At 39.3% G+C, this 14275-nt stretch overlaps 1 long non-coding RNA gene across 1 annotated transcript in view; it reads left to right on the forward strand.

Moving 5' to 3' along the window:
- Positions 1–1234, forward strand: part of LOC136048518 (uncharacterized) — a 35015-nt gene extending 33781 nt beyond the window's left edge. The window contains exon 3 of the long non-coding RNA XR_010622187.1: positions 770–1234. This is a non-coding gene — a long non-coding RNA (uncharacterized LOC136048518). The remainder of the gene's footprint in view (positions 1–769) is intronic.
- The last annotated feature ends 13041 nt before the right edge of the window (positions 1235–14275 follow it).

Consider the following 14275-nt stretch of genomic DNA (forward strand, 5'->3'; position numbering starts at 1 on the left):
CTTCTGAGCCACATAGGATCCAGCTCCTTCTGGTTTTTACCACCTACAGCAAGTGGACATGAACCCACAACATCCTTAACTGCATTCCAATACAACCAAAACACAGGCACGAATCATATGGTTACAAAGTCCTTCGGCTGCCTCAGATGGAAAGATTTATGTCCTTGAAGACTTGGCAAGCCTACTGTTGCTTATTGTGTTTGCCTACAAGTTACAAATGTTCTTTCCATTTAATTTTTAATGCAGCTGTAACTTGCCTCACTAAGCCCCAGGAAAATTGTAAAGGCACTGGCTGTTACTATGAACTTATAATCTCTTGGCAAAAGCAGTGTGTGCAAGTACTGTGTGACAGTTCACACCAACCTACTCAGACTTTTATGTAAGAACCACATTTTTCTTTAAAGCAAGTGCATAGTTTTGATTTGCTTCAGTCAGTGGCCTGACCCAGAGAAAACAGTAAAATCACCCTGTGAAGGCATAGGAGTTCAGTGAATGTCTGAATCATGCATCATGGGTCTAGACATGGTTTACTGCTACTTATAAAACTCATTGCTGTTCTTATCTAGGATTTCTCTTTTGCTCATTTTTGCTGAGTACTCATAATCTCACTATCTGTAGTCCCGAGGGGAAGTTTAGTATTTCTTTTCCTTAGATTTTAACCCAAATCAGATTATATTATTATGATACTGAATTTGATGACTCAAGATATTTTTTTCATTCTGATTGTTTCTATTCAGGTAACATATCCCAGATTGTCTCTTCTCTCTAGGTTTTAGACCTCCTATGTGTGTATATAACCTGCAAAGCCTGATGCCAAACATCAGTAAACCACACGCATGGAGACTGCCATCCAACCACAGGTAAAATTTTCAAGTATTGTCAGGAGATTTTCTACCATCATCAGCACAGTATGTAGATGCCTGCACAGACCACCAGAGTTTTTCTCTTGCAGCTCTACAGTCCCCAAAATGCAGAAGATTTTGTATTCCTCTGAACCACAACTGTTTTCCCAAAGGCATCAGAAATGCTGGCACTGCCTAAGAAAAGGCAAAGACAGAGAGATGATACTGCTTCTAACTTTCACCAGGCAATTGGAAAAAAAATCAGATGAGGTTTGTAGTTGGTAATCTGGGGATCATGGAAAAAAATCAGTGTGACCAATAAAAATGAAAACGCTACTCCTTTGTTTAACAAACAAATTAATAAGGGTTTTATGCATCAAAGAGTATGTACTATAGAATAAACTCCAAAGTTAACTGAATTTATATAGCTTGCCTATGTCCATATAGAGGCATGCCTTTCATTCTTTGTTACCTCATACAAATGATTAGCTTGGCAGAAAAAATTCCATTGAAATTGTTTTCAGAGATGATAGAAAGACTACCTCCCTCCCACCCCACAAAAAACAAACAAACAACAACAAAAAAAGAGCTTTCTCTCTGACAACTGTGTAGTTTCTAAGAGGAAAAAAATCACTTCAGTGTCAAAAATCAAGCCATTGGGCCATTGGGGGTTTAGATTATAGTTAAGGCTAATATTTTCAAACCTGTGTGGCTAAAACTATAGAAGGAAAAAGGAAAGCAGCCTAAATTGAAAGTGTAAAAATTTATTTCAAATTTATGTATGCATTAAGAAGAGCCTGTGCTTTAAATCTGTAGATAAGAAGGCATAAACCTTCTCTTCCCTAAAGGTGATCTTTCAAAGTGTCCAGCACCACTAATGTTCATCCCAGTTAAATAAACTGAGGCTGTAGGTACTCTAGAACTGTGAAACTGATTCAATTCTGAGTAACTACTTAGCTTTGGAACTTGTTAAGGATGAAAGGAGTGAGATATGTAGCTGAGAGGAAAAAAAAATCCTGAGAGTAAAAATGTCCCAAGGCTTTGCTATAGCTTGGCAAAGGTATTTGCTATATATGGTAGACCATTGTGCCATAGTCCCATAGCCATCCAGTGAAGTAGTCTTGTTGGAACCAGAGCTTGAAAGCCCTCATTCTAGGTAGGACCTTGGTGACCTTCAGAGTTGGGCTGTCCATATCAAAAGGTCTGTCCACTTACAAGCACTAAACTCTCCAGTAACTGTCCAAGAGCAGCCACAAAGGTGAAGGATGGGAAGGAAGTATAATCTGTCATGATTGCAGCTAGTAAAGAGACACATAGATGTCATCATATATACTTAATACTGTCCCTGCATAAAGAACCTGAAAATTGTTAGTCTTTCTGGAAACCATTCCTCAATACACTATACTACCTCAAGTGAGAAATTACTATGGATCAAATCAAATTCTCAGAGGTAATTTCGCCTTTGGGTTGGCTGTATCCTGAGTATTAATCCTCAGCATACATACTGTAAAACTTCTGTGAACATAGTAATTGACAGCGCATTGCTTACAAAAAATAACAGCCACTTTATTTACATTTATTTTCATTTTTTAGAATATAACATTGTGATAACAGCTTTGGTAAGGATATTTTCTAAGTGACAGGTAGAGGCTAATAGTTTTTACTTTGTCTCTGGCCATACAAATTCCTCCCAGCTAGTCATTAGTTCTGGAGAAATATTCTCCATCTGAGTGTTATTGGTTTAAGTCTACTTTTTAGTCCATGCTAATTGCTGGGAGTGATGTCTCCATGATTATAAAGACATTCTCTTGAATAATCGCTTTACACACTCTCACTTCATTTGATACTTACACATTGTCCCTAAAATCAGAGAGTGGATTTACTGTGACAGTAAGTTGATAACAAATATGGTTGTAAGGGCAGAAAGGTGGGAAAATCAGAGCCTCTACACCATGAGAAGGTGCTCAAGAAATATGGAGATGTGATGCTTAGTGACAGGATTTAATGGTGTGGTTGTAATGGTTTGATGGTTGGACTTGATGATCTTAGTGGTCTTTCCAATCTTGGAAATCTATATATTCTTTGACCTCCTCTACCTTACAGCCTCAGGCAAAATCCAATCAGCCAAGTTAGGGCAAAATAATTTCCAGATGAATGACGTGTCTGGCAGTCAATGTGCTGATCTGATAATACAAAAGCATAGAATCACCAAGATTGCAAAAGACCTACAAGATCATCCAGTCCAACTGTCCACCTATCACTAATAGTTCTCACTAAACCGTATCCCTCAACATGGTCGCTGTATAGGCTGTGCATTAGAGAAGTCTGAAGAGGTTGAAGTCCTCAGCTCCTTCAGATAACTGTTGCCTACAGGACGGGAGTATGCTATGTGAAGAGCTAGAGCAAGGTGCTTTTATTTTTACTGAGTCGCCGTTTTTTCTGGATGCTACTGATGATTATATATCAAGTGGAATTTGTATCTTCACTCAAATTCCCATATTAAATGTCTTTCTTTGGTGCTTTTTTCAGACCCACATTCCTAAAGGACAGCAGTTAGCATTTCTTGTTAAGGATAAACGGAGTGCTTAACTTGCACAACTGCTTCAGGATTTGAACAGTGCCTCTGTAATGATTATCAGAACAAGGTGACTTGTAAATGATGCACGGTTTGGCACTAAAAGTGTCACTGAAACATAATGGAGCACTTTGCACCTCTTTGCGTCCTTTGATCACAGCAACTCCCCGCATCTCCCAGCCCCCCCAAGCCATTTTGTCGGCTCTGAAGACCAGATGGGAAAGGATGCTTATGTGTTATAGTGAAATGATACAGCAAGTAAGCGCCTGGCTCAATGAAAGGAGACTTCTGTTTGGTGAATTAAGAATAGTTATAATAAATAGTGCCATTGTAGAAGAAGCACAAAATCAGTGCTGACTGAATTTGAGTTAAGTTCGGGTTAGGTGCCAAGTGTAAATTTTCTGAATATCAAGTTAAAAAAAAAAATACCTCAACAAGAACTGGAAATGGCATGAGTATCAATAGATTACAGATCTGAAACCAAATGTGTTAATCTTATTCTTCATGAGCCATGGTACATACCACGGACACTATAAGGGGCTGGGTGGGAATGGGGAAGCTTAATTTAAGTATTTATAGACCTACTGTATTTATAGACCTACAGGTTTGTCATTTTGCTTTGAGGAATATATTGGCTAGACAAAAAGTGTCCTGATAAAAGCTTCTAGGGATACTTACTAAACAGTTTTTCTGCAAGAAAACATGTGCATAGTTACAGTGTAAGTCAGCTAATGCATATTGTTATCACTTGTACTACAGTAGCAACCCAAGCTCTGTCACCATCAAAGACTTGCTGAGGATCATGTGAAAACCTGTTAGACACAATCTTTTGCCTGCTTCCACTTCAACTTTTTCTTCTGTTTTCTCCGTCCCCACAAGTTTGTTTCTAACATTCAGGTCTGGTCTAATACTTTTGAGTGGATTTTGAATGGTTCCCCCAAAAGGGAAGATACTTGGATGGGATGGCAAGGATAGAGGAAGGAGGTTTCATAACAGCACTGCTAAACATAGCAGTATTTCTGTAGCTGGAAGATCTGTAGCCCAGAGAGATCACACCCAGTGAGGTTGGCCTATTGCAACTGGCTCTCTAATACAAGTGCAAGGTTTCTAGAGCACATCATTTACAGCTAAACATAGATACTGCTGACATCTACTATACTTCTAGCAGAATTAACCATGACCATTGGCTGTTAACATGAATCAGTACCAACCCTCCTCTCATTCAACCTCACCTCTATGACTGTGGTCTCAGTAGAGTTCATATGCATTATGTAGGAAAGCGTCATTGTTTTCACTGTGAAAATAACTAGATAACTTTTTACAGTTATTACGTAACACAAATTATCACCTCTCTTTCTGACCCTAAAGATTTCTAAATCTATTTGTATTCACTGACTGAACAACATTCTTGTGCAAATTCGTAACAGCAACACCATGTACCCAGTACAAATCTAGTGACTAGAAGCAATGAGTGTATTGTCTGACAACAACACTGTCATATAAAGATATGAAGCAGGTTGTATTTATTCTTAGAACAACTTCTGTGAAATCTTCTTACAGATACATTACAATTTACTTAAATTTTGTTCAGTAGAAATGTCCTTTTTGGTATAATTACATCAATGATATGTCTGTATGTCTTGATGTATTTGCATCATTTAACTACCTTACAATCAATTTCATTTGAAATATTGTTTCCAACTGTCTATAGAGTGATTACCTCAAAAGACATGAGCAGGGTTAATTCCTGAAAATATCATTCCAGCTTGCAGAAATTTCTATTTGAAGACTGTTGAAGCTGAATATGTTCATGGCTCTGATCCATGGCAAAAGCGCATGGCTTGTTTTCCTCCTTTTTTCTTAATCTAACATTAGACCCTTTAGAACTCTCTGTAGTGTGATCTGGTTGTTCTCATAGCTGTTTTGAACCCTACATTAATACATTTCTGGGTGGATTAAGATCATTGTTGCCTCCTATGCTTTTTCTCTTTAATGTGTCCACCTCTACCATCCCTCATCAGCAGGACAAACACTTCGCATATCACAGGAATTAGAGAGCAATAAAGACCTCTGAGTTTGTCTTTGAGGCTTTCTGAACTTTATACAGAAATGCCTGTTGTGAGAGTTGTATATAAGCCACATAGTTTTGGTACTTGTAGATATCTCCCAGAAGAAACTGTGACTGCATTATCTTGTGAAACACTCAGAAACTGCAAAAGTTCCTAAGAGTCAGTGTAATAATGTTTAGACTTCACAGAAAATACTGAAAATGCTTTTATTGCCTGAATCAGGGCGTTGTGTAATATCTGTAGATCATAGAGGGTATCTCTAAGGCATTTGATAATGTGGGAGTGGATTCACTGAGGGAATGATGCCGGTTTACTTCACTTAAGACTCCTATGCTTACAAATGTGAAATTATAAGTATATACTTGAGTAAGCTGTCATTAGCAATCATTGTTTTGCTTGCTTTTGTATATGAAAACAAAATTTTAAACAAGTTTTCTGTTGTGTCTTACCCTGGATTTCTTCATACTTGAAGCCATAACAGTGTTATGGCTCCTGCTGGGAAAATACTAAAAATGTTCATGTCCCATTTTTGTTTATAAATACTAATATCAGCAACACAAAATCCACTTATGGAACAATTCGGTATCCTGTGCTCTTTTTCTTTCTGGTTGTCTCTTTGATAATGCAATACAACCACGTGGGCTTGCAGCCCGGTCTGCGTGGTGTGCCATCATTTGTAACGCACTATCAGAGTGACAGCTGGCAGGAACAAGAGGCTGAGCGCCAGATACGCACAGTGCATTTACTGAATGATATTCTCCTTTTACAATGCAGATAGACTGATTATGAAGTGGGGGGATTCCTCTGCCTTCCCCCACATGGGTGCAATGACTCGTTGGAAAATAAACCCAGGCACTAACAAAACTCCATGCTTTCTACCTTCCCTCCTCTATTCAGGTTATATCCTATGGGATTCACTGGGGCAATTTTCCCTGACAAGGACTGAAAACAGAGGTCTATATGCAGTGAGCAACATCTCCATTTGCTTTAATTGGGCAGGACAAAAAGGAAGCTCAAAGATTCGTTTTATACAGTGCAAGAGTATATCCTGAAGAGCATCTTGTTTGCACTCCACTCGCTTCGTGTTTGGCCAGCCTTCTTTCACCGTGGTTCTGTTTGAATTCAGGCCCAAACAATGTGCTCTCAGAGCTTTCCAGTCACCATAAATCCCTGCTGCTTTCATCACTGGGGGTATTTTTTAGGCAGTATCTTGAGACATCCCAGCAACCCTTCCTGATCCAGCCTGAGTTGCTGATCAGTATTATCAAAAGGATAATCCTTTGAACTTTAGGAAGTGATCAGAAGTATTAAGTCCTCCTTTTAGTTTCTCTAAATAGTATTGTGACCTCCCTTAAAATCCTTCAAAAGACAACTCATGGCTTGTGTCCCCCAGCAAGGTGTGCTAATTGGGAAACTACAATGAATTACAGGAAGAATACAATGGAGAAGACAGCATTATGAAGAAGGGATAGAGTTAACTGCCTGCTATTACATTATTGAGCCAGCTGACTGTACAGGACTCTGCAATGTTCTCAGGGATGTGGGGAGCGGTGTGTGTTCCCTGGCAAAGACTCAAGATCTAGATTAAAATCTCCCAGAGTTAATTTAGGAAAACAATAATATTTAAAGTTGGAAGGGGTTTTTTTAGACTGTATTCAGCCATGCTACATGTGATCCCATCTTTCTTGTCCACACAGTCCAATCCTTGAGTATTCTTGTGAATACTTAACCCCACATTTTCAAATAAAGGAACCTAACAGGAAAATCATAAATCAATATTTTTGCTTTCAAATTAAAGTTCTGTTTTTCAGAAGAGTCATTGCAGAATGAGGAATGACCGGACAACTTGGAAGGTACAATGGGGCCTGAACACCTGTAACGACTTGTTGCTTGAATCTCTACCCCCCTTTTCCAAACCATTGCAGTAGGATAGTCTTAGGCACTCCTTGCTGAATGTCTGTGCTTCATAGATCGATGGCCCATGCGGGACCTGCTAAGTAAAACACCCCTACACACCCTACATGTCCAGCCCTGCCCGTGAGGAAGCCTTCCTGGTGTAACATGACTACAGTGACACAAGTTAACCAGCTTGTTTTCCCCACGTGTTGTGTTTGTGGTCAGGGTTCTTAACACAGCTCTAAGCAGTAGTGTTTCTTTTGCATGTCATCCTTCTCATTTGCACCTCTGCTTTTCTGCATGATATTCAATGTTTTCCTCTCCTTTTTCACTTGAATCTTTTTGCCATTCCTTGACATGTTCCTGTGTCAAAAATAAAAATTGCCTTGAATTAAAGTTACTTGTGGCCTTATTTCCAGCGTCTGGTCTACAGAGATCTCCCTGTAGAGAGGCAGAAGAGGTAAGGAGATAAAACAGTTTGAGAAGGCAGAAGGGAGGGCTATCAGTAACCTTAATTTCAGTGTTTGTACCTCCTCATTTGAACAAGGAATGCAGTGTGAAAGATAAGAAGCCTAACCCAGTATAATGTAGCTTTGTTGAAATGTCACTGGTGCTGCTGGCCCACTATTTTTCTCACCCCAGCTCTGACATGTACACTGTGGCTAGTTGACACCATGATAGGCACACATCAGGGAAAAGAAAAAAAAAAACAACCTGGCATCTTTATTCACTGTGACAGAGAGAGATGTAATGTCCCCTTTTTCCTGAACACTGTTTATTTTCTGCTGCTTTCCCATGTATTGCAATCTTGATTTTGAAGTGCACCCTCCATGCTGAATGACACTGATTGTGGTTAACTGCTGGATGACTTCTAAAGCACCTCTGAGGATCCCATCTGACAGTGTTTACCTTTAGGGACCTAATACCTGCTGCTGAGTTCTGTTCTCAGAAACAATTTTCAATGGGATAGATGTCAGATCTACACAAAGGTTTGTTATAGCAGCATCAGTTCTGGAAAACATTAATTTTGTTTTTCAGTCAGCAAAGTCCATTCTCTGAAGTGAGTAAATTTATACTAAAAATGTTCACTGCAGCTACCTCTTCCTCTAAAATAAAGCTGATCTGCCAGCACTGTAACTGCATGCAAAAGTTGGACGTACACTGGTTTATCTATTTGCACAATGTTAGAGTGTAGATACGGCCTTAACAAACACTGAAGTGTCCCAGCCATCTCTGAAAGTGAGACTGTAGAGGTACTTTGAGAATTCACTCAAAGAACTTTATCAGTACAGACAGCAAGAAAAAGAAGGCACAAGGTTTTTGATACGTTAACCTTTCCTTGGAAAAGTGAGTTTTTACGAGAACATGGCCCTAGTAAGTTAGCTTGAACTGCCCCTCTGAGCTGTAAAAAAGGCATTTGTGTGATACCATCGCTCTTGAACCTTCCCTTTTTCAGCAGCTACCAAAGCGTTTAGCAAATCCACTATTTCTATTTTGGCTTTGCAGTAAAAGCATCAAAGCGATCTGAAATGCTTTCTCCTCCTCTCTCCTATTAAATGAGCACAATTAAAAGGACCTCACTGCTCAAGAAGGACATCAACGAATTTGAATTAAAATATTGTTTCAGTGAATTAAACTGCTTGAATGTATAAGAAAAAATAGCAGAATTATTAAAAACATTCTTCCACAGTATTCTTAATTTGAAATGAGTGTCAGTGTGAAAGTCCATTGATGTAACTGTATTTTAGGCCCAGATTGCTAATATGGATTATAATTATTATTAGTGGATTATAATCTGCATTTTATTTAAATAAATAAAAAAAAATTAAAACTTATTCTTATCTCTTGATGTTAGCAGCAACTGGACACATTTTGTGGGCTTTACTGAGTTGCTTCCAAGGCAAATTCACCAGATCCTTTTGGAGAATGTGGCTGTGTAAATACTCATAGAATCATGGAATCATTTGAGTTAGAAGGGACCCTTCAGGGTCATCCAGTCTGAATCCCCAGCAACAAACAGGGAATCAAGAGTAGCACCAATGAAGTCAGTGCAGTGAAATACAGGTGTGAGAAGAGACTGAAAGTTTTCAATTTCAACCAAGTTTGTAAGAAAAAAATAAACAGCAAAGGAAAGAACCATTCTTTGCTTTGGACTTGGTCAGAAACCTTAATTCCAAAGAAATGTGGCTGAAATAATTTCCAAAGACTAATTAAGTAGTTTATTGGGCTTATGAGAATTGAAAATGAGAAGAGCTAGAGACATGATTTGAAGAAAACCAGCTAGATATTACGTTGGGAATGACCGGAAATGAAAATATTTGCCAAGCATTTGAGTCTGTATATGACCACATTTCTATCTGGTAAAAACTGTGCAATACCATAGACCATCATAGTGACATGCTCGGACAGCACATTCCATGCTGCCTGGGTGGTGATGGTCAGAGAACTGTTAGAGGAAAACGATCAGACAGTAGAGAAAGAACTAACAGACACTATTCAGAAAAGCGTGAAAGGACATAATTAGGAGCAGGGAGCTTAGAAGAAAACAAATGCAGGTCAAGGACTTGAATGCAGAGCCCTAACAGCAGAGCCAGAGTAACTCTGTATCTTCTGTCTCGTCTCCTTCATTGCTCAGTTTCTCTTTGCCATACCAGAAAGGGCTGAGATTGGGAAATAGGTCGAAAACAACTATTTTAGAGCAGGATTCACAAAGGGATTTCTGTCTCTAGTTCATACTGAAATCAGAGGAAGTCAAAGTCCAAAAGTAACTTCAAATTTGGGGCCTTGGACCCTGGCCAGGTTAATTAGGTCAGTGTTGATCTGTTGGCTTCTGACTTGTTACCATTCTGAACAATTGCTATTGTTGTATATTTTTTCCTTACTGTGTGAGTATTTATTCTAGCTTACAGCCCTTCGAAACAGTGCTCTGATAGACATGGGCTTTTTGTCACTGCCTTCTCTAGTCCTAACTTGCTCTTCTTTCCAGTCTTTGAACCAGAACTGCAAGGATAGGTTTACTCATTGTTACTTTTTGTGAAAAAATTTATAATCTCATGTAAACCTTGAACAGATAAGTTGAAGATTAGTCTTTTCAATAGTATCACTCTTTGCTTGGCTAACAGTGTTCTATGGATTTTTCAGCTGTTCATTCGTTTGGAGGGAAATTACAGTCTCCCATTTTTTATTGTTATTATTGATATATTACATTGCTTCATCTTTGGGAAAAAGAAAATAACAAAAGTCCTTAAACACAGAGTTGCTAAATTAAAAGCAGTTAGAAGTAACCACCTGTCAACTGATCATGGAAGAAAAAAACATGATTGGAAAAAGGAGATATTAGCAAAGTAAATAAGTAATTCCACACTCATTGTCATGACATATTCTCTGCCATTTGGCATTTGCTGTATGGGGAAATTCCTCCCAGCCTTTGTGTTCCTGAGCTTTGAGATTTCAGCAGCAGGCCCTTGGCCTCCACTCCCTGCCAAGGCTGCGACTTTCATATTCCTTTTCCTGTGGATTACAAAACAGGATATTATTGTTAAAACAAACAGAAATTGCTGTTCACTGCTACTAATCTTGAACCATGAGGGAATGAAAGCTCTGCAATTCTGCCTTCATTAAGCAGTTCAGACTGAGTATGGCTTCTGTTCAGCTACTGTCAGGTGGAGATCAAACGCTTTTCATTGCCAGTCACCAAAGGTCTCAGTAGATAGCTGCAATTTTCTGCCCCTCCTTTGAAATTTTAGTGACTGAGAGGTGAATTTGAGCTTTAAACTTTTTACCAGTATGTTTGACAGTAAAGAGGGGATCATTTATAAACCAAAGGCAATTTATGATACAAACTGAACTTATGCTATTTTTCTGTTATTGTTGCAGGCTATTTCAGAATGGGGCAGAAGGGTTGCAGTATGCTGCTTTTTTGCCTTTTTCCTGTGGGTGATGTAGAAGGTGTTAAAAGACATGTATTTGCCCCTTCTGCAACTGACAATTAGGAATACCTGCCTGCTTGATTTAAAATAAGAAAAATGTGATGCCACAAACCAGAACTCAAGTGTTGATCATGAAACTAAGGCATGAGAGTCTAGGGTGATGCCCCTGCAAGAAATGCACATCTGAGAAGCCTCTTTCCCACAGCATCTGACCCCCCCCTCCATCATGAAAGGACATTTTCTCCACAGATCCCTCACAGGATTAGGAATTGCAAGCAATTCTTCTGACAGGTTGAAATGGGAATATATTCAGTTACTTCTGCTGTAGCTCTTGCCGGAAAGAGTCTGGCTGAGCAAGGAATAGATACTGGAACTTCTGTTTCATAGATGCAACATGTAGCTCCAAACTTAAGTCACCTTTTTACTCACCTCTTTTGGGTTTCGAGAGTGATGTGCTAGGTCTCACTAGGAGTGATTCAGGTTGGAAGTTAGGAAAAACTTCTCTGAAAGACTGGTGAGGCATCGGATCAGGCTGCCCTGGGAGGTGGTGGAGTCACTGTCTCTTCAGGTGCTCAAGAAATGTGGCACTGAGTGCCATGGGTCAACGGGTATAGTGGGGATGGCTTGGGGTTGGACTAGATGATGTTAGGGATCTTTTCCAGTCTTAATGATTCTGTGATTGTATGATTCTATTAGTAGTGTGGGAAGCACACAGTTGTGTTTACTAAGCTTCTCCCATGTACCAAAGTGTTTCTTTAGCTTCAGTGATCACGTTAGCCATGACTGCAAGTTGCAGTGCCATGAAGTCAGAGACTGTGCTCTCAAAAACAGCAAAGATCAGTGCCCAGACAGTAACATGGGCTGCATTTGAGTCCGGCCAACTGCTAGCTGCTCATTTACAAACCTGAATTAGCTCAATTTTCCATTTACATCCAGTGAATGCAGGCAGCTTGATTTCACTCACAAGTTGTACGCCAGGGAGCTCCATTCAGTTTCATAAGGCAGGTCACTGGAGCCAGCTAAGATCCCATGGGGGTGTCTAGGAGGGCACAGTTCTCCTAGAGGTCCTGATGTAGGCATGTGTCCATCTCAGGTAGCTCAGGGTATCTTAGGTAGTGTTCAGTCTGAACAGAGAAGAATATGCATTTGCATTCTTGCATTCCTCCATGGGGACACTCCCTCCATTGATAGAGTTAGAAAGCAAACCAGACTAGGAAAAAGCAAACAAACCAAGATTCAAGTGTAGAGAGCTCTAGGGTGTGCACTTTTGGGAGAGGTGCTCAGGGTGTGGGTAATGATCCAGTGGGTGCTTGAGGGCTTTTGGGAATAGGCTCAGCCTTCTCACAAACAAGTGGTTCCCAAGTGCAGACAATAGATGCATGCTGGTGGATGTTTAAGTAGCAGATATGTATAAAAGTTGGATCATTTGACTGGTTTAGCAACGACCAGGGCAGCTTTGTTCTCAAACTGTGGTAGCTCTGTGGGTCGGTTTGCCAGCCTTTGAAGAGCTTCATGCTTTGTTAAATACATTAATCTACATGCTTCTCTGGACATTGAGTAGAAGTAGTAATAGAAAATGAGGAAACATTTCTTATATTAACATCTCCAATAAGGCTTGAAAGATAAGTTTGTATTTTCTGAGGAATGTGTTGGATAAATCAACACTTCTAATATTATTTCTTCTATATGTGCAAACAGAGGAGCTCAGTACTGTCCAACAACTTTTACATAAAACTATGAAATCCACACACTCTGATAAAACCAGAAAAATTAAGGAAATATAGGCTCTAAAACCATATAGAAATCAAGTATTACTTGGCAGCAAACCTTACTTGGGAAAAGTAGAGAGATCACAAGAAAATAAAACAGACACAAGTCTAAGACAATATAAACATTTAGTCATACTATGTGTTACATCACTAAAACCTTGTCTGAGAACTGAAGTTACTGGGAAAAAAAAAAACAAAACCAATTTGTATAGAATGCGCAATATTTTATATCACTGACCAATAGTTAGAAATTTGATATGATGCTTATAATTGCCTGTGCTTTAAGATCACAATAATGTTTTAGCCAAAAATGTTTTGAGACCACTGTTAAATTTTTCATAGGCTTAACATACCATATACATTGTTAAAATGTCATTCTAAGCCCATTTTCTGTTTTTTTCCCTACAGAAGGATTAACTTGTCTTTAGAATGTTAAAAATGCTTAAACTACTTGATATTAGATAAGCAGGTTTAGCTCGGGCTCAAGGAAAGTTGGAGAATTTATTAAGAAAACATGTATACTTCATCTTTACCTTGATTGGCATGAGTCAACTTCTATATGGAAAGACTCATGCCAGTGCAGGGGAATTAAAGTGCAGGTCATTTGCAGTCCACTTGCCAGGTATGTGATACTACAAGCAGATGAAAACTGATTCAAATACCAGAGTAGAGAACCCTAATACAAATACAAATCCCAGTCCCCAGTGGAGTTGGAGGCAATGTGAATGTGACACGTGTCACTTACATATGTGGATGATGTGTAATTATCATTTACTCACTGTGTGCTCAAGACTGATTCTGTCTGATAATTGCTACATGGCCTCAGGAGATGCTTACTTAGGTCAATCTGTATTTCACCTTTAGGCATTTCAGGACAAGCAGTAAGCCTGAAAGGTCTAGGTTGGGTACTCGGAATACCCAGTACACACAATACCTTGGTTATTTCACACCAGCATGTGTTGTTTCGTGGTTCTCTTTCACCTTTAAATGCTACTGTCTTGCAATTTTTCTTTTCCTTCGAGACACAAAGGAAAAAAAGACACTGGCTGTGGTTGTGATGTGCTTTTCATCCCAGAGGACAGTTTGATCCCAACCAGTGGACCAGGAGACATGTGCATCCAGCCTGTCCCTTGCCTTGCAGAGGAGATTGGAAACAGTTGGGTGTGATGAAAGCAAATGCCCCCATGTAAAACCA

This window comes from Cyrtonyx montezumae, unplaced genomic scaffold (genome assembly GCF_038088225.1).
Source record: "Cyrtonyx montezumae isolate F1298 unplaced genomic scaffold, pur_monq_1.0 scaffold_2, whole genome shotgun sequence".
Classification (NCBI taxonomy): domain Eukaryota; kingdom Metazoa; phylum Chordata; class Aves; order Galliformes; family Odontophoridae; genus Cyrtonyx; species Cyrtonyx montezumae.